Source organism: Rhinolophus sinicus, chromosome 5, assembly GCF_057876585.1.
Source record: "Rhinolophus sinicus isolate RSI-liver-muscle chromosome 5, RSI-T2T, whole genome shotgun sequence".
Lineage (NCBI taxonomy): Eukaryota > Metazoa > Chordata > Mammalia > Chiroptera > Rhinolophidae > Rhinolophus > Rhinolophus sinicus.
This window is the reverse complement of record NC_142505.1, coordinates 28,895,032-28,916,852: the sequence shown is the minus strand read 5'-3', so window position 1 is coordinate 28,916,852 and position 21,821 is coordinate 28,895,032. Positions and strand designations below refer to the sequence as shown.

Below are 21,821 nucleotides of genomic sequence, written 5' to 3'. Positions count from 1 at the left end.
CACGGATGCAGCTAAGCATCCTACCAAGGACAAGATAGCCCCTCACACCAAAGAATTATCTGGCCTAAAACGTTTGTAGTGCTGAAAGTGGAAAACCCTGAGTTAGAATAAAATGATAGCAGTGCATGGTTTTCTTATATAAAATAATGCATATTTGGTTCAGGAATGTAAAGTCTATTTTTATATATGTGTAGCATTACATGCAATGGAATACCCTAGATAAAAATGTGTATCCCTGGGAGAATAAGTATATGGCAATTTTGTACTTTCTGTTCAATTTTTCTGTAAACCTAGAACTGCCCCCAAAAAGTCTATTAATTCTTTTAATGTGTTATCCTTAGCTTATTTCACCAACGTTATGAATAACTTTCTTAGAATCAATACTAAAAAAAGTCTACAGTTATAAAAAATGTGTTTTAAAAATTTCATTTATCAAAATTCTTCCAATAGTTAATACAAGAACATTAAAAGTCACATTTATGAGCTGACCTTGTCAAAGTGACTAGCCAAGATATTTCATAATATTAAAAATTCATAGGGCTTGAAGGAATTATTCTATCTTGAAGGGATATATCCTCAAAGGTTTGTGAGGTTTTGGGGGGCTTTTATGCCTAAATGCTAACAAGTGTTTTCTGAAATAATATTTATGATAATTATTAAAAGCACTTGAGAACAAAATTCAATATTATCAGAGCTCTACAAATTATGCATCATTTTAAGTGTTTACCTTTTAATACCAATTAATCTCTCTCCAGTCTCAAAGTAGATTTTGGTTTCAACATGAATCTAGAATCTAGAAACACAATGCGTGTTCCCTTATATTTGACCTATCACATTACGACATAGAGCATTAAACAATGGTATACTTAATCAGATAGGATTAGGTAATATCCTTTCTCAGCCACAAAAAATTGTTAAATATAATGACTTAAACAAGAGAGGAAGAAACAAAGGGAGAGAATGTCTCCCATGTAAGTGTCTAGAAGCAGACAATCAAAGGCTGATGTGGCAGCTCCACTATCGGGGACCCAAGTTCCTTCCACCTTTTTGCTATGCCACACACTTTCTATTAAAAGTCATCTCATCCTCCACGAAGGCTCTGGGAACTCCAGCTAATGCATACACATTGCAGACAACAGAGAGGACGGGGAAAGAAAGGCCCCCACTCAGCTCCCTTATAACTCTCATATTATATTTCAGCTTACAGCTTATAAACCATAACTTAGTGCTTTGGCCACACGTAACCACTTAGAAGGACAGGAAATGTAGTCTCCAACATTGGTAATAACACCCAGGTACAGAATTGGGCTTCTTTTTACCAACGAAGACAAGTAGAAAGAATTTGCGGGGCAAAATATAAAGAAACAGAATGCAGTGGAAGTTACAACTCTTCAAAGAAAATGGGAGATGTACTCAAAATTTTTCATTAGAATGGTTCACTGTAAATTATACGTATATGAATGTGTGTGTGTTTTTGTGTATGTGAGCACATACATGAAAGAAAACCTAAATATTTAACAATAGGTGAATGGTTAAATAAATTTGGGGATAATCTCAGAATAGAATGCTATGCAATCAATATCACTTTTAAGAATTTTACTGATATGAAAAAATGCTCATAATACTAAATGAAAAAGAACAGGTTAGAAAACATTTCATATAAAATAAATCCTACTTTATATAAATATACAAATGAAGTATGATAAAAAAATACAGTGAATGTTTAAATAAAAAAAATTCATTACAGTAAAAGACACATTGCCACTAATCCACCTCAAAGTACTCCCCCTTGCTTCGAACACATTTATCCCATCGTTCGTGCCACTTTCTGAAGCAGCTCTGGAAGTCCTCTTTCGTAAGTGTATTTAGTTGAGCTGTCATGGCTACCTCGATGTCCTGAATCATTTTGACTTTGGGGAAGAGGCAGAAGTCTCACGGCCCCAGATTCAGTTAATAAGGTGGATGAGGACACACCATAATGTTTTTATTTGACAGAAATTGCCATACACCAGAAGCGATGTGTGACACAGAGCATCGTCATGATGGAGGATGATTTACAGCACATTTTAAAACACATCTTCTCTCAACCATAGCTCTCACTTGACTGACTGCACTAAACAAGGTGAAACTTGTCACAGACTGTTACTAAGGTTGGACATCCCGCTTCTTGTATTGAAGATCTCTGCCCTCCCATTGGATGGCACTCAGCAGCGGTATTCACTGTACTTTTTTATCACACCTTGTACATACATACATATGGAGAAATGTTCATAATATTAAATGAAAAACAACGGGCTATAAAACAACTCATATAAAGTAATCCATTTTACGTAAATATACAAATAAATACATATATACACACACAGCATATATTTATACAAACATATAGGCAAATCATATGACTATATCTAGAGAGAGAGAGAGAGAGAGAGAGAGACCATATAAAAATCAAGAGAATGGAATTAACCTAAATGAAAATAGCGGCTTAGGCTTTTGGAACTGTAACTACCTTTCACTTTCCCCATGCTTTTCATTACTTTCTAGTTTTTCTATAATGAACACATATTATGATTACTTTTCATGAAAATTTTGGGCTACATGAGGAAAAGCACCTTGTAAAAAGTAGTTAGATTCAACCTTCAATTTATTTTGTTACTTGGAATTTGCTGATACCTTTTTTAAGGTGGAGGGAAATCTGTAACTCTTCAGTTGTTAGTACGAAGCTAACCTCTCTATGCCCAAATTGTTTGCAACTTACATTCACATATCACACTTGTCAGCTTTACAGAAGTCACTCCTAACCAGATGCTACATCCATCATTCCTAACAATTACCTCGACATATTGATTACTTTGCTCATCTCACGCCGTAGAACTAATCATTCCTAGTTCATGCTTCTACAAATCTTTCCATTTTCTGTATTTCTCAGTCTGCTTTTTTTTTTTTTAATTTCTATTCTACTGCACATTTTTCTGGTTATTTATATAATGGATATATCTAACAGAAATTACATCTTTCTTATACCTTCATAACTATCTTACACTGTCATGAATTTTCCAGTTACTACTGGGTATACACACTATTGTTACATCAGTATTAATTCTAATTTCTGCAAGTCTCATAATTATCATTAATAAAACATTAGAACTTAGAATGCCTCAAAGTTCTCCACATTTTCTAGACTGATTCAATTTTCTAAACCCCCGTTACTACCATATAAAAAATGGAAAGAAAAGGAAAAAAGCAAGCAATTGATATATGTGAAACTACTAACAAGTGTATAGGGTTGATCAAGATAGCGAACAAACAAAAAAGTAAAGTACACCTAGAACATGGGGAAATCACATACGCACACACACGGCAGAGAAGGAGAGTAAGAAAGGCACAACCACATGTAATAAGGGGCAAATGTACAATCCAAACAATATGTACTACAGAAAATCCTGAAGGTAGATGCCATAGGCAGGGATAATCAGAGAAGGCTCTTCAACTGAGACCAAATTCATATAGGGCTACAACAGTTGTTCTCAATCGTGAAAAATACTGCCCCCCAAAAGACAACTGGCAATGTATGTAAGCACTTTTGGTTGTCACAAATGGGAGATACTATTTATCTAACGGGTAAAGGCCAGGGATGCTGCTAACGTCCTATAATGCACAGGATAGCCCCGCAACAGAAAGGAATTACTCAGCCCAAAATGTCAACAGTGCTAGAAGGAGCAGTTGGGAGTCAAAAGAAGAGACAACATTTAAATAGGGTGGAATGACATGAGTAAAAACGAATGGTGGTGGCTACAATACATGACTTTAATAAACTATAATTTGGCTAGTGAAAGAACAAAGGGAAACAAGATAAAAAAACATAACTGGATATAGATTGTGATGAGCCAGCACTAAAGGTCCAATAGACCAAAGAAATAAAGAAAAATAGTTTATTATAATAACAAAAACATAAGAGAGCTGAGGCACAAAATAGCAACATACTTGCTAAAACTAAAGTACAGATAGACGGGAACACTGATTTCCAGCACTGTGACAGAGTAGATAATTTAATACTATTAGATACAACTTTTAAAATCAGTGGAAAAATCCCCTTTAATGAACTGCTTAGATAGCAAGAAAGTACAATGTCCACATAAGCTATAAACAAAATGAGCTAGAATAAACGAACCAGAATCCAGATTTCATCCTGAGAGCACATGCCTAGCACTTGCGAAACTGAGCTTACACTTTGATGGTTACACAAGGCGCAGGAGATAAGATTCTAAAAAGTCTATCAAAAGGAAACACTGACATAAAGCTAATACTGCAAAGGGCTATATCGTCATGTTAACAGCAAAACAAGTACCATGAAGAACTCCCTCCTATTATCCCTTTATACTCACACTCAGCCCTCGCCCCCACCATTCCTAAACCCTGGCAACCCCTAATCTGTGTTCCATCTCTATGATTTTGTCATTTCAAGAATGTTTCATCAATTCTCTTGACATTAACCACAAAGTGAAACCTTCCTAAAGGTTCGCATACACACTAAATTCAAACTACTTGTATGATGCAATAAATCTCCTATGAAGATGTCATTTAAAGTGCTCTGCAACTACTATGATCCCAAGCATCTGCGGAAAGCATAGGCGAATTCTTGGTGAGAGAAAATAATTTTAATCCAGATCTCAAAGAATTCAACAACTTTCTAAAAAATTCAAGTCACATAAAAAAAAATTTTTTAAATCACAAAACATACAAGGATACCAGACACAATTAATGAGAGCCAATACAAACAAGAGACAGCAGAATTAGACCACAGATTCTTCAATCGTTGGAAAGATTATATAATAAGCATGTTTTCAGCAATAGAAAAGCTTAAAATATAGACATATGCATAAATTAAATAAAACTTCAAGAAATAAAAAACATAGGTAAAATTTTTCATTCAGTGTAAAAGTTAAACTATAAAGTCAATACAAAGAATTAGTAAATGGAAAGACTTAAAACCTACCTAAAATGCAGTTTAGAGAGACAAAGAAAAAAAATATGTAAGAGCAGTTAAGAGATTCAAAACATAGAATGAGAAGGTCTTACAAAATACTTGTGAAACTGTCTGGGATGATGGATCATTTTTTTAAAGCGCCAATAAATTGCAGACAAAAACTTCTGTAAAAGGTAGTAAAAGTTAATTTTTTTTTTTTTTTTTTTTTTTTTTTTTTTTTTTTTTTTTTTTTATAAACCATGTGCTTAGCTGTCATGGTAATATCAAATTCCTACAAAGAGTTTCTAAATGCTTACTTTGAATTGCTATCCGTATTCATTACAGACCAATAAAATCAGTTTGTCGACCAGCACTAGTCTAAAGACCACACTTTGAGTAGCAATGATCTAAAACACAAATAGGTCAAGATTTTTAAAAGAACATAAAAAAAGGGAGTATAGGTAATATTCAAATAGATAATGGTTGAAAAGTTTCCAAATTAATTGAAGATGTAGACGGACAGCCTAAAATGCAAGAAAACATCTACTACAATATTGCAACATAATCCCAGGCCAGCTATCATTTTTTTAAAAAACTAAGCACTGGAGTTGTTTGCATTCTAAATAAACAAAATAGAGACAAGTGGACTTAGTACAGAAAGTTATTAGAGACCAAGTTTCAAGGGCTATTGATCTCCTCATCCAGTGCAGTGAAAACACTCTGTTCAAACAGCCAAAATTGTGTTTAGTTTATTAGTTATTTTTTAACTTTATGAAACAAAAAATTACAATCTTATATGGGCAGAGACTAAATATATTTTCAATTATATTGAAATGAACCAGATTCCAATGTCTATTAACTGTCCGTTTCAGTGTGAGGTGAGCTATATAACACTTCAGCATACTTTACCTATCAAATCCTCTACGCAGGACAAATTCTTTTATTTATAAATGCAGTTCATTAAAAAAGACCATGCTCAGACACCTAGCAGAAAAATAAATGTATATTCAAACCTACTTGGTAAAACAAAAATTATGGCATCACATCTCCTGAGAATCGTAACTTAAATCTGTATAAATGTTTGGTCATTTTTCAGTTTTATATCCCACATATCAATGAAGTCATATGGTTCTCGACTTTTTCTGACTTATTTCACTTAGCATAATAATCTCGTGATCCATCCATGTTATTGCATATGGCAATATTTCGTCTTTTCTTATGGCAGAATAGTATTCCATCATGCATATGTACCACATCTTCTTTATCCAATAGTCTATCAAAGAACACTTAGATTGTTTCTATGTCTTGGCCACCGTAAATAGCTGCAATGAACGTCGGAGCACATATATCTTTACGGATAAATGTTTTTCAGATTTTTGGGGTATATACCTAGGAGAGGGATTGCTGGGTCATATGGTAATTCTATTCTTAATTTTTCGAGAAACTGCATACTGCTTTCCATAGCGGCTGCACCAATCTGCATTCCCACCAACAGTGTATGAGGGTTCCTTTTTCTCCACAGCCTCTCCAACACTCATTATTTCTCTTGTTGATGATAGCCATTCTGACCAGTGTGAGGTGGTATCTCATTGTGGTTTTTATTTGAATTTCTCTGATGATTAGTGATGTTGAGCATCTTTTCATATGTCTATTGGCCATCTTATGTCCTCTTTGGAGAAGTGTCTATTCAGGTCCTCTGCCCATTTCTTAATTGGATTGTTTGTCTTTTAGTTGTTGAGCTGTACGAGTTCCTTATATATTTTGGATATGAACCCCTTACTGGAGGCACTGTTTGCAAAAATCTTCTCCTATTCGAATGGCTGCCTCTTTCCTTGGTCAATGGTTTCTTTTGCTGTGCAGAAGCTTTTTGAGTTTTTTTAATTTTTTTTTAAAGATTTTATTGGGGAAGGGGAACAGGACTTTATTGGGGAACAGTGTGTACTTCCAGGACTTTTTTCCAAGTCAAGTTGTTGTCCTTTCAGTCTTAGTTGTGGAGGGTGCCGTTCAGCTTCAAGTTGTTGTCCTTTCAGTCTTAGTTGTGGAGGGCGCAGCTCAGCTCCAGGTCCAGTTGCCGTTGCTAGTTGCAGGGGGCGCAGCTCACCATCCCTTGCGGGAGTCGAACAGGCAACCTTGTGGTTGAGAGGACACGCTCCAACCAACTGAGCCATCTGGGAGCTCAGCGGCAGCTCAGCTCAAGGTGCCGTGTTCAATCTTAGTTGCAGGGGGCGCTGCCCACCATCCCTTGCGGGACTCAAGGAGTTGAGCTGGCAACCTTGTGGTTGAGAGCCCACTGGTCCATGTGGGAATCGAACCGGCAGCCTTCGGAGTTAGGAGCATAGAGCTGCAACCGCCTAAGCCACCGGGCCGGCCTGTGCAGAAGCTTTTTAGTTTGATGTAGTCCCGTTCACTTATTTTACCTTTTAACTTCCCTTGCCTTTGAGCTCAAATTCATAAAATCCTCTTTGAACCCAAGGTCCATAACTTTAGTACCTATGTTTTCTTCTATGCAGTTTATTGTTTCAGAACTTATGTTTAGGTCTTTGATCCGTTTTGAGTTAATTTTGGTACATGGTGACAGCAGTCTAGTTTCATTCTTTTGCATGTGGAACTGAACACAACAATGGAACAAGACAAACAAATAAGGACATAAAAACTCATAGACTCAGACAATAGTTTAGTGATTATCAGAGAGTAAGGAGGGAGAAGGGATAGTAGAAGAGGGTAAAGGAGTCAAATATATGGTGATGGAAGGAGAAGTGACTCTGGATAGTGAACACACAATGTGATATATACTAGATGATGTATTACAGAATTGTATACTTGAAATCTATGTAATTTTACTAACCATTGTCACCCCAACAAATTAGAATTATAAATAAATAAATAAATAAATAAATAAATAAATAAATAAATGTTTGGTCATTATCAAATATTTGACACACATCTAATTGAAGCATCACAATAAACTTACATGATGCTGGTTTTACAGAATATAATAATGGCTAAAAGCTTAGAAAATGAAAGAACATGGGCAACAGCATCAAAAAATATACAAAAAAGTTACATAAACTGAATGTAACAATATAAAGATATCCCAAATCTAATCAACTGCTGCTTCTTAGCATCATGTCCCATTCCCATCATATACTAAAAGGGCAATCATCATTAGGCATACATAGCAAATAAACTAAATGAAATTATCTTTTTAACCTATTTGATGCAGTGTTACCAAATTCAAACAATTTAGCAAGATTTAAAATTTTTTCATTGCTTACTGAATCTTAAAATTCATGGTGCTACCTCTAAAGATACTGAAAAAAATTTAAATATAAAACAAAAGCTGGTCAGACAGATTAAAACTCACGTTGGGTAAAAATAAGTAAAGGTTGAGAACGGCAAAAATTGTCATCCATCCTTAACCATGAAGAATCAAAAGTTCAAGTCATTTTTAAAAGCTCAGGGGCAAGGTCCTTAAATAAGAGAAATCTTCTCCAGACTATTCCATAGCTATATTGATTCAAAGTTAATGCCTGAGCAGATAAAAAACACATAACATCTTAACTTAGTGGTTTAGAATAAAGATGGATTTAAACTGGGAATTTATGGTGAAGTTGGGGGGTGTGGGAGGAGAAGGCAGGGAACATTATTTCAGCCAGACACATGGTCAGGCTATGAGAATACTTAGCCTTATAATTTAGAATTTTGACAACGCACACCAAGTGTAATTAACAACCAATCCAGTCCAATATAAAGAAGAAAAATGAAATATCCCATGGTGCCTTTCGAGATTTTACTCAAAGTTATAATCACATTTGTATGTATTCTTCTTCACCGCTTCAAGTCTTCTTTGTGGAGAGAAAAAGGCAAGCTTTAAAAAGATACCTACATACATACATACACACATTTTTGTATAGAAAATGTTCCCATAATTGTAAGCTTTTCACTGGTACTTCTCGACTCCTAATTAAAACATGAAAGTGAATAAACAATCAAGTTTGTATCTAAGATAACACTAAAAATTAATGTACTTTTAAAATACATTTTTCTCTAAAAGCAGAATGCAATTCTTTTTTCATTTCATCCACAATAAAAAAGCCACAAAGCCAAAATTCTTTACCATAAACTTATCCAAATGGCTTAAAATTGGGGAGAGATGGAGGCTAGTAGTTCACTTTTCTATTTGTTAACAGAGAAGTTGTGCCGGCTACAAGGAAACTCTAATAACTAAAATCACTGATATCTTAAGATTAACGTCCTAAGTCAGAGAATCACAGCTTTCCCACCAAAACAGCCCTAATAAGCGCCCCAACAGACAATGAACTCATATATATGGGGGTCTGGGAATATAGGACCCAAAATTGCTAATAGTAATCATCAATTTTCTTCAGTATTGAGAATTATTTTAAAACAATTTTGTTAATTATTCCCATTCTATAATATCTCACTAAAATTCAACCTGAAAAGAATGCACCATATTTCTACTACTTCGTCACATATCAAGTGCTAAAAAGGGTATAGCTAAAGGGTGGCAACCTTCTGCTCATATCAGAACCTCACGCCTTTGTTGGAGAGGCACATAGTTTATTCCTGAAGGAAAACTCATTCGAATTAGTTTCTAGGTTTAATCGGCTATTCTTTTCCAGCAACATTGAATCCACCTACCTTTAAATACAAACTACCTTTACACACAAATACACACACCACTAGAAAGCTTTTATTTTAAAACTTTTCAATTAACATTTATTTATTGAATAGGTCATCCTTAAAATTTATCATGTATTATATTATAGAATAATAATTGGTAACCATGTGATAGACAACTCTTTTTCAGCAATTAAGGATTAACTCTAGCATTAAATTGCAAGTATTAGCAAGAAAATCAAATGGAGATAGTTCATGCCTTGTTCTCACCTAATTAGAAAATTATCTAAAAAGGTTATATGATTAATTTCTTTATAGTTAAGGAGTTAAAGCTATTCATAGTTATAAATTTGAGCTCAAATTATCTTAAATTAAATATTCTGAATTTAAATTATCCTTATGAATTTCATAATTAAATCATTTTTATAATTTATATAAAATAACAAAAGAATTAGATCTAATCTAAATTTTAAGAACTATTGTTTTAAATAAAGTCATTAATTTTTAGTCACCTTTTGATTGGATTGACACTTACATGTAAAGAAATATAGGTTATAATTTTTGCGTTTCATTTCTCAAAAAGGTAAATAAAAATCATTAACTAAAGGCTATTTTAAGTTTTTAAATTAGTGGGTTTTCTAAACTTTGGGATAATTTTTGGTAAATGATTTTTGTTTAAAAATTACAAATTTCTATATAATTATAAATGTAATTTAACTCTGTTATTTAATTTGACATAATTTAAATTCAGGGAAACCATGAATAGTCATTATAACTTTTAATTACACTGAATATTTGAGACACTTATTTTTATATCATGAAGAAAAAAATTAGAGGTTCTACACTATCTCCACTTTATTTTACCGTCAATATATTTTACCATATATGAAAACTAATCCTTGTATTCTAAATAGAATATATTGGCTATGACACTATATCCATTATTCTCTCTTCAGTAACATTTATAAAAACTTTCACAGTTATTCAGAAAATGTTAGTTAAGATTTAAAAGTATTCTTTATAAGTAAAGTTCCTAGAATCACTTAAATACCTAAATTTAATTTCCTGAATAGTTACTGGAAAGATTAAACCACTATAATCAAATACTTTTACAATAACAATTTTAAAAATCAATACAACAAAGTGTCTAAATAGGAGAAATATTTCATGCTCCTGCAGAAGGCCCAATTATTTCTATATATTCTAATATGCAAAATCAGTTAAAACAAAATAAACAGTTACTGGAGTTCTTTATGATGTCTTTCACTTTTGTGAATTAAGCACAATTGGTAGTTAATGATAGTCAATACAGCTTCTCCACATCTATAAACAAAATAAACAATAAATACAAAAAACAGTTAGACTCCTCTCCATAGGTAGCCAAGCTAACTTCCTGGACAGAAAGAGTTGAAAAATAGAAAATGCATGCGCTATAAAGTACTATGAAATCTAAATGGAGATAAAGTTGCATATGGAATTCATGGATGAGCCTTTTTTTGAGAAATTTTACAACTATAAAAAATAAATAATATTAAACAATGTTACAAATATCCATATTCTTACCAACCAGAATCTACAACGAATGGCATTCACATTATGCATTCAAATTCATAATATGAAACCATACTTGCTTCACTTTATGTGTATTTATAAAAGAACTAGAAACAAAGTTAGTCAACTATTCACCACCTTACTGCCATTCCCCTTTTCATCTCCTTTTTAGCAGCCAGTATCTTGAGATTGGCATGCAGCCTCCTAATTATTACATTGTCTATATTGTTATCTACATATTTAAATAAGAGTTGTATTTCATGTATTTTTTTCAATTTTCATAAACGGTATCATACTGAAAGTACTTGACTTTTTTCATTCAACAATATTTTTGATACCTATTGAGACAGACATATATCTATATACATATACATATATATCTATATAGCTATATGTACATATCTAGCTATCTAGATATTGATATAGATGTAGATATAGATATATACCATTCCTTTTAACTATTATAAAGTATTGAATCACATATGCAAACCACATTTTATTTACCCACTATTCCACTGATGGACAGTTAGGTTGTTCTAATTTTGCACTATTACAATGCTTTAACAAATATCCTTGAACAAGTCTCTATGTCCACATGTGCTCTCTAAAGTAAGACTTCTCAACCTCAGCACTATGGACATTTTGGACTGGATAATTCTTTATTGTGGGGGTCTGTCCTGTGAATTGTGGAACATTTAGCATCATCCCTGATCTTCACCCCTTACATGCCAATAATACTCCCCAGATGTAATAATCAAAAATGTCTCCAGGCATTGCCAAATGTCTGCTGGGAGGTAAAATTGCTCTTGTTGAGACCCACTGCTCTAAATCTATATGAAAGTAAAATTTCTGGGTTATGTGTATATTCTCCATTTTAGTAGACAGTGCCCAACCTTTCTCCAAGTAGTTGTCATCAATTTATACTCTCATCAGCCTATAATATTTGTGGTTTCCAAACATCCTTGCTAAAATTTGATACTGTGTGACAATTTAAATTTTTCCAAAAAAATGAATCATTAGTTTTCCAAAAGAAGACTGCCATTGCAACTACTAACTTCAAATGTAAGTGGTACACTTGTGCTACTTTTAAGAATTTATATTAAAACTCAAAGCTTAAATGGGAAAAGTGACCTACATTATTATATTCCCTTCTCTTTATTTTACTTTGCCTTGTTTTCTGTTAGGTGATTTTTTTTTCAACATTGATGCATATTAGTATTAGTATACTGAATTAATTTTAACTTTATAAAACTTATTTTCCTAGAAGCTTCAAAATTATGGTCCTTAGTCCACATTTCTTAAAACTTTCAAGCTCATACAAAGAAGGATGAGGTAAAGAGAGGGAAGAATGCAGACAGGAGGCCAGTTGGGAAATGGTGCAGGCACATAAAAGCCTGAAATCCAGACAAAGACCCTAGGAATGGAACACAGATTAATCCAGACATACTGATAAGAATAGAAAGAACTTGCTGAATGACTTGATGTTATGAGAGAAAAAAAGATAAGGTAAAGACTGCTTAATTCATTTATTTGTTCACAAATTACTTACGATAAGCTTTGTTTATTACAATATCCCTGGCATGTAGCATTATTAAATTAATCCTAGTATAAGGATGCCAAAAGTAACCCTAAGATTTTGGACCTGAGAAGGTCTGCGATGCAAAAAAGAGAACAGTCTGGAGAGAACACTGGATTATTTCAATTTTACAAATGCTGAGGGTTTTTTTTTTTCTATGAATTTTAATTTTACATAAAAAAGTACTTTTATAACAAACATATTTATAAAAGTTAACTTTGTATTATAAACTAATGTATAAAAGAATACATGTAATACATATTATAAAGCACAATAATAAAATGAATATGATAAACTTATCTCCAAAACTAAGAAGTACGGTATTACCAATATCTTTAAGCTCCTGGTGTGTTCCTCCCCAATTCTAACCTTCTGCCCAACATTTCACATAGGAAATCACAATCCTAAATTTTTTTCTTAATCATACCTTTACTTTTCCTTAACATTTTACCTTATTGTACCATTAGCTCTGCTGGTTCTCAGGCCTCCAGACTCAGACTGGCACTACACCATTGGTTCTTTTGTGTCTCCAGCTTCTGCCCCAGATCTTGGGACTTCTCAGCCTCCATAATCACATGAGCCAATTTCTTATGTCTCCTTCTAAACACGTGCACGCGCGCACACACACACACACACACACACACACACACACACACACATACACATACACACCCCCCCACACACTTCTCTGGAGAACCCTGCCTAACAAAACTGTCAACCAAGAATTCTATATTAGGCAAAACTGTCCGTCAAAAATAAGGGAGAAATTAAGATAAAAGCTAACAGAGTTTATTACCACTAAACCTGTCCTACAAGTAATGCTAAAGGAGTCCTTAAGTATAAATGGAAAAAACACAACAAAGTAACTCAAAGCCATATGAAGAAGTAAAGATCTCCACATGGAGATAAACACATGGGCAAATATAAAGGCCACTATTATTACACATTTGATTTGTAACCTCATTTTCTTTTTATTTCTTACAAGATTTAGAAGACAAATACATTTTAAAAATTATACATCTGTTATTGATATACAATGCATGAAGATGTAATTTGTGGTAAGACAACAGAGAGGCTGGTGAACAGAGGTGTTTTCAGAGCAGAGATTTGTATGCTATTGCAGTTAAGTTGGTTCCAATTTCAACTCAACTATTATAAATTTAAAATGTTACCAGTCATCCTCTTGGTACCCACAAAGAAAATATCTAAAAATATAAATAAAAGGAAATGAGGAAAGAATCAAAACAGTTGACTACAAAAATCAATTAAACACACACACACACAAAAAAACAACAACAGTAATAAAGGAAATGAGAGACAAAAAAGGTATAAGACATAGAAAAAAATAACAAAACGGCAGAAGTGCTTCCTTATCAGTTATTTTAAATGTAAATGGAGAACATCCAACAAAATTGAAGAATAAACATAGTTCTACAATAACAGTTGAAGACTTCAATCCTCTATTTTCAATAATGGAAAGAACATCTAGAAACAAAGATCAATGAGGAAATAGAGGACATGAATAACACTATAAACCTCCTAAACTTAATAGGCATCTATAGAACACTCCACAGAATACCAGAATACATATTCATATCAGGTGCACATGGAGCATTCTCCAGTAAAAACCACAAAACAAGTCTCAATAATTTAAGGAGACTGACGTCATGCAAAGTATCTTTTCTGACCACAGGAGACTAAGACTAGATATCAATAACAGAAGAAAACTTCATAAATATGTTGAAATTAATACAGTCTTAAACAATCAGTAAAAGTAGAAATCACAAGTGAAATCAGAGATTAGAGATGAATATAAACAAAAACAACATATCAAAACTTATGAGATGCAGTAAAGGCAGTGCTGAGATGGATATTTGTAGCTGTAAATGCCTACAGTATAAAAAGAAAAAAAGATCTCAAACCAATAACCTAACTTTACACTTTGAGAACTGAGAAACTGAGCAAATGAAACCCAAAGCTATCAGGAGGAAGGAAATAATCAAGATCAGAAACAAAGAAACATAATAGAGAATCAACAAAACCAAAAGTTGTTCTGAGAAGATCAATATAACTGACAAAACTTTAGCTAGAAAAAAGAAAAATATAAAAATAAGACACAAATAACTAAAATCATAAATGAAAGTGAAAATATTACTATAGACCTCAGAGGAATAAAAAGGATCAAAAGAAAATACGGTGACCAACTGTATGCCAACAAACTAGACAACTTAGATAAGTGGACAAACTACTAGAAATACAAATTACCTAAAATAACTCAAAAAGAAACAGAAAAATCTCAATGACTTAAACTACTAAAGAGATTGAGTCAGCAATCAAACACCTCCCAACAAAGAAAAGTCCAGGAGCAGATGGCTTCACCAGTGAATTATACCAAACATTTAAAGAATTAACACCAATTTTTTCCAAACTCTTCCAAAAAATTAAAAAGGAGGAAACACTAACTCATTGTATGCAGCCAGCATTATGCAGATACAAAGGACAAACAAAAGCATCATATGAAAGGAAAACAAACTACCAAAATCCCATGTGAACATAAATGCAAAAATCCTCAACAAAGTTCTAGTAAACAGCATTTTAAAAGGATTATACACCATGACCAAGTGGGATTTACCCCAGGAATTCAAGGATGATTCAACATAACAATCAATGTAATACACATTAATATTATAGAACGAAGGGGAAAAAAACCCAATCATATCAATTGAAGCAGAAAATGCATTTTACAATATCCAAACCATTCTTTCATAATAAAACACTTGGAAAACTAGGAATTAAAGGGAACTTCCTCAACATAATAAGGGGCACTCAGGAAAAACCTACAACTAACATCATACTCAGTGGTGAAAGACTTAACTCTTTCCCCCTAAGATCCAGAAAAAAAAAATAGGATGCCTTTTTTTACCTCTGAAATTTAACAATGTACTGGAAGTTCTAGCCAGAGTAATCAGACAAGAAAATAAAAAATGAAAGGCATCCAAATTGAGTATCTCTACTCAAAAATGAAATAATCTCACACACACACACACACACACACGCACACACACACACACGGTGCCCCAAAAATGTACACACATTTTAAGAAAGGAAAACTGTGTTAAAATTGTAATACTGAACATATACTAATAACAAAAGATGAATACAAGTCACGTTTGACTTCCGCAATTACAGGAGGTGCTCAAAGTGGTTACCGTTAGTGTCCAGATATTTTTGATTATGACAAACTACTGCCTGTGCAATGCTGACCAAAGTGTCCACTTGTATACATTTTTTGGCACCGCATATATATACAGAAGCCACCAAATCTAATAAACAATTTCAGCAAAGTTGCACGGTACAAGATAACATACAAAAATCAGTTGTGTTCCTATATACCTGCAATGAACGATCCAAAAAGGAAATTAAGAAAGCTATTCCATTTCTAATAGCATCTAAAATAATAAAATATCTAGAAATAAATTTAGCTAAGGAGGTGAAAGACTTATACACTGAGAACTACCAAAAAAAATTGTTTCAAGAAATTAAAGTCAACCTAAATAAATGGAAAGGCAGTTCATCTTCATGGGTAGAAAAATTTAATATTAAGACGTCAATACTACCCAAAGTGATCTATTGATTCAATGCAATTGCTATCAAAATTCCAACAGCCTCTTTTGCAGAAATATAGTAAAGCCTATGGCTAAGCTGTAGAGTTTAATTTAAGGCATCATGAAAATGTTCACAAACTGACTGTAGTGATGGTTGTACAACTCTGTGAATATCTTAAAGCCATTGAATTGTACACTTTCAAATAAGTGCATTGTTTGGCATGTGAATTATTTAAAAAGCTGTTTATAAAATGTAGATAGTTTTCCCTCGCTCTCTAATATTCTCCGTCTACTCTCTTACTCTCTTCATGGAACTCATCCCTGAAATTTATTCCATTATAATCTTGTCTCCTAGATCTTTGTCATCAGCCCTAACTTTCCTCCTGACTTCCAGACCTGAATTTCTCCACTTCCTGCTACATGCATGACAGAAGGAGTCAGTCACAACAGTAACAAAGTTCGAATTTGTTTTCTTACTTCAACACACATTATGCAGCTAACGGGTCCTAGTCTCCCATACTAGTAACTCTGGTTACTAGTCTCCCTCACTACCACCTACTCTACCCCCCACATTCTCAGTCACCAATTGTTGCCAGTTTACCTCTGTAACATCTTTCTTTCTTTTCTTTTCAACTAATAAAATCATTATTTCAAAACACTGCAATTTCCCTTCCTTCAATTCCTCCTCTTCTCAAAATAGCATTATATTCCCAAATAGAGGTCAAGAAATTCACAATGTAATATGCACCATACTTTCCTCTTCTCAAAACCCCCCAGGAGCTTCTCACTCACTGCAGAATAAAATTCTACCTCTCCACAGCTTGACCTTCAAAATCTTCTATAAAGTGGATTCAACCCAGCTACCTAATGTCACTTCTTATGTCACTCTTGAGCCTGTCAGCCTCCCAAAAGCACTTATTGTTCCTTTAGCACATTATGGCTTTCCTGCCCAGGTACTTTTTTGTAGAACTTTCTCCACTTAATTAAATTCCTCATCCTCCAACAGCTATGTGCCTTTATTATTCTTTCAAAACATACTTTTCCTCAAGTCTAAGATGCCATCAAATTGTAAGATATTTGCCAATTTTAGAAACGTTGAAATGTGTAAAAAATATATGCCTTAGGATAAAATACAGTATCTTCTTCCTCTAAATACCCTTAATACAGTGTTTGTATTTCTAGTTAACTTATTTCTTAGGCCTTGTATTATGATCTAATGTCTGTCGACCCCCATCAGATTATAGGTTTCTTGAGAACAAAAGTTATGTCTTGCTCATCTCTGATAAGAAATCTTACTAGAGTTTTGAGTAAGACAACCCAAACGAGTGTCTGTAAAGAATACAGCGCTAACAACACCTTTCTCACGTTTATTATCAGAATAAATTAGAGAATATACATTAAAATCGATGTGTAAAGTGGATCTTATTCAAATGCAGGATTTTGGTATTTTAAAAGATATATTTACTAAAATTAAATGTCACACTGCAAATCTGTCACTCTTCAATATCAGAAGCTCCATTAAGGAACACAGGAAATTTTTCTCAAGAAAATTTCTCCAGGAAATTGCCACACCCCGTAACACTTCAGTAACACAGCAGTCACTTGGCTCGAGGAGAGCAAAGCACCCTTCAGCACTCCAGGGTACACCTGACCATGATTATTGGTTCCCGTGCGTGCTTCTAGACAGCAAGGCCTGGGACCTTACTCACTAGGGAGCAAGTAAAAATATCAAGGGAGGCATGTGTAATGTGAAAACAAAATGGCATCAAACCAGCAGGGCATGCCCTGAAAAGTTAGGCACAAGGAGGCATTTAGATGAAATAAATGACTGTAAGACATAAAGACACCTTGGAGAGTTTGTCTATCACTCTTCTATTGCCTGGACTAGTGTAACATCCTTTTAATACACCTCCTACCTCACGGCAGCACCCTCCTTCCTGAAGTCATCTTCCACGCTTATGGAAAAGCACAGCTAAAGCAAAGTTAATCAGGCCACTCCACTCCTTCAGCAGCTCTCTATCAGCTTGAGAATAAAAATAACCTGGCCTCTTCCTGGCTCCCCAGTCCGATTCTGTGAGCCATGCTTGATGCTCCAGTGACAGTGTTTGAAATTTCTTATACGTGCTTTAATTTAATCTCTTTCAGGTTTTTGAGCTTTTGCTCAAGCTTCTCTTTATTCCAGCAATATCCCTTCCACTTCTCTTTACCAATCCTTTAAAGCTCAGCTCAAGTTTCCCAACTGCTGAAAGTATTCTAAAAAGTACAAAACTGGGTCAGTGGCTCCTTCCTTGAGTTCCTACAGACACATGTCCCCATCTGTAACTTATCACACATTTTATTAAAATTTAAATCTTAAAAGTATGCTTTAAAGAACAAAATTCTTCCAGTAGACTATGAGTACCACAAAACCAAGAACCAAGTGTCTGCAACTTTGTAGCTCATTTACCTAACATATTGCCACTTGGTTAATTTAACCAATATGCTAATCTTAATATTGGTTTTTAAGGATTTGTCCAAAAAAAAAAAAAAAAAAAGAACGAAGAGGGTTTTTTTGTTGTTGTTAATTTTGGGGTTTCTTAGCGAAGTCTTCTTTGTAGCTAATGCTACATAAGGGCACAGGTGTACTGATGAATATTATACACTAGCAATAGAGTGGCTGAGCTAACCAGTGAAATGCTTTCAGACCCACTCCCCAGACTTACCCTGTGCTGCTCTGTAGCATAGTCAACTGCAATTTCCAAGGAACCTTGCCCTCTGACTTCCAGGAAGATTTGGACAGTGGAGAGGCACTAATAGATGATAGAAGGCAGAAGAGGAAGAGGCCAGAATATTTCTCCTCATTCTTCCTACTTCCTGAAACATCCTTGGCAGAAGCTTTATCTCTTCCAAACTCCATTTCCCTCCAAACAGTCCTCCTGCCCTCTGATGTCCCAGCTCCTACCATGAAGCCCCAGCTATGGCTCTAGCTCCCCCATGCAGCCCCGGCTTTTGGACTCTGGTAGCACAAGCTTTCCTCATCTTCTCCCAGCCCTAATGGTATCAGGCTTCCAGGTGATGTTAATATCTGGCCTGTCTCAGTCCAGTATGGCTTCTCCGCAATTACCTGTGCAACTAGTTCCTGGATTAACTGTCCCCTGATGAAAAACCTACTGTGCTTAGTATTTTCTGGATGGATCCTGACAGTGTTTTTAACTGTCACTTAATATAGAATGTACCAGATACACCTCAGCATATTAGAGCACAAAAACTTTTAATCTTAAGAAAGCTATTACACAAAAATATTATTCTGGATACACATAAAGAGAGAAAGAGAAAAAAGGGGAATGGAGGAAAGGAATGGAACCATGCCTTAAATTCTTAAAAGTAAAAATAAAGACTAACATTTTATTCATACCAGTGTTCCTCACTGGAATAAAGTATTTCCTCAGCTGTAATGTTTGCCTGAATTAAGTCAATCACTTATAATAAAAATGTCACTTTTTAAAAACTTACTTAGTAGAGGGGAAAATTGGAAAGATTGTGAGAGTTGGAGTCACTGCAGGCCAAGACATCTGTTCAAAGGGGAAAAAAATGTTAAAGACCTCCTGTCACTGACTTATCATTCGAATTCACAAAATTCAGTCCTTTTTCAAGAAAAATCCAACTAGACTAATCAGTTAAAAGATAGGCCTTTAACCATTCATCTTATTTCATAAATTTTTTAAACATCATAAAATGTTAAAGTTGAAAAGAATTGTTTTAAACCTAAGGAATAAGGGCACAATTTGTAAATAGTTCAGTGTTAACAACTGATTATTACAGGACTTCTTAACTCCCCTTTCATGTAATGACTATATGAAAGTCCTTAAACAGAGCTAGTCTAATAAAATTATTCAGTAATCACTCACTATCCATAAAATATTTCAGGAAATGAAACACTTCTAGAGCAGAGAAACATATATTATTTGATTTTTTTTCTGAATAAACGATATTTCTTAATCACTGAATTAGCTTGTTCTTGATCTTTACAGAAAAATAATATTAGACAGTGATCCCCAAACTAAAGCAAAATATCAATTTAAGATTACAGACTTTGGAAGACTGAGATATGTAAAGGAAGTGAGGCTTGCCATTAATAACAAGCATTTCCTGAGCAACTGTGCACTGCCAGGTATTTTATGTAAATTACCTCATTTTACTTAAAACCTCTGTGAGGAAATTGAAACCCAAAAAAAAGTTACAGAATTTTTCCAACCAACAAACCCTAAGCCACCAAACAGTAGAAGTGAAATCTGAGTTCAGTTCTGTCTGGCTCTAGAGTGGCCCTCTTGTTGTCACTGGGACAATGTTCCCAGTGAGTGATTTCAAGCTAAAATGAAGCAGAGAATTACTTAAAAAAAAAAAAAGAAAAAAGAAAAACACACGCTAAAACGACATGACAATCTCTAGCTAGTATCTTAAATAGTATTTATTATTATCAAACTTTCACACATTTTAACATAAATAATATTTGTATAAATACAAGCAGAACTTTACTTAGCACCTATTATGTCAACCTCTGCAAATAAACAGATTACAAGGACCTATCACAAAAGTTTGTTAATAATTACCAATTAATAAACATTTCTCACTGACACAAAAAGCCCTAAAATAAAATCAGCATCTCCAAGCCACCATCCAAACTACCCTTCAATCTGTACCTGACTTATCATCATATGCTGACAGAACAGACTTGTCAGATCTTCTTGGGTAATTATTCCTCCTAGTTGTCTGACTAATGTCTGAAAAACTCAGTGACTACACATTAGTTTTCTATAAAGTCTAGCTTTTTTCCTGTGGTGTCTTTGAAACTTGAGTTATTATCCTAGCCCCTCTGAGCACAGTTGACATTCGCTTTCTGGCTGCTGTGTGGTCCACAGTATCTTCTATACCACTCCTTTTTTAAAAAAATACCCACTACACTACATATTATATCCTAACTCAGCACACTTATACATATAATATGAAAAAACTGGACTGCTTTTGTTTAACCTATCAGTGTTAACAGTGCTGTAGAATGTGAAGATATGATTGTACATAAAAATCTCTTTGGTTCTGCAAAAAAAGGCAAAATGGAGCACTGAAGAGATATATACATAAACCCTAGCTAACAGCCTCTGGTAGTAATTTCTATTCCTATGAGGAATGACTTTGAGTCACATAGTTTGATATCATGGGATAACACTCATTTTCAAAATACAAAAGATTGGAAGAGATAAAAGACAAAATAGGGACTCGTTCAAATTTAACCTATAATTTTTCACATAGTACAACCATTAGTTAAAAAGAAATTACCAGCCTGTGGAATATACACTAAAGCTCAAAATATGAAATACAAAGTCAAATGTAAACAAGAAAAAAAAGTCTACATGAGTATCATACAGTGTCTTCTGTAATCCTATGTATTTTTATTAATGCAAAATATATCAACTTAGAAAGTATAATCTTAACATACTTTAAAGTT

General features: G+C 33.9%; 1 protein-coding gene across 2 annotated transcripts in view; it reads right to left on the bottom strand.

Annotated features, from left to right (window-relative positions):
* TBC1D5 (TBC1 domain family member 5) overlaps positions 1-21,821 on the bottom strand; it is a 490,620-nt gene that overhangs the window by 455,699 nt on the left and 13,100 nt on the right. The window lies entirely within an intron of this gene.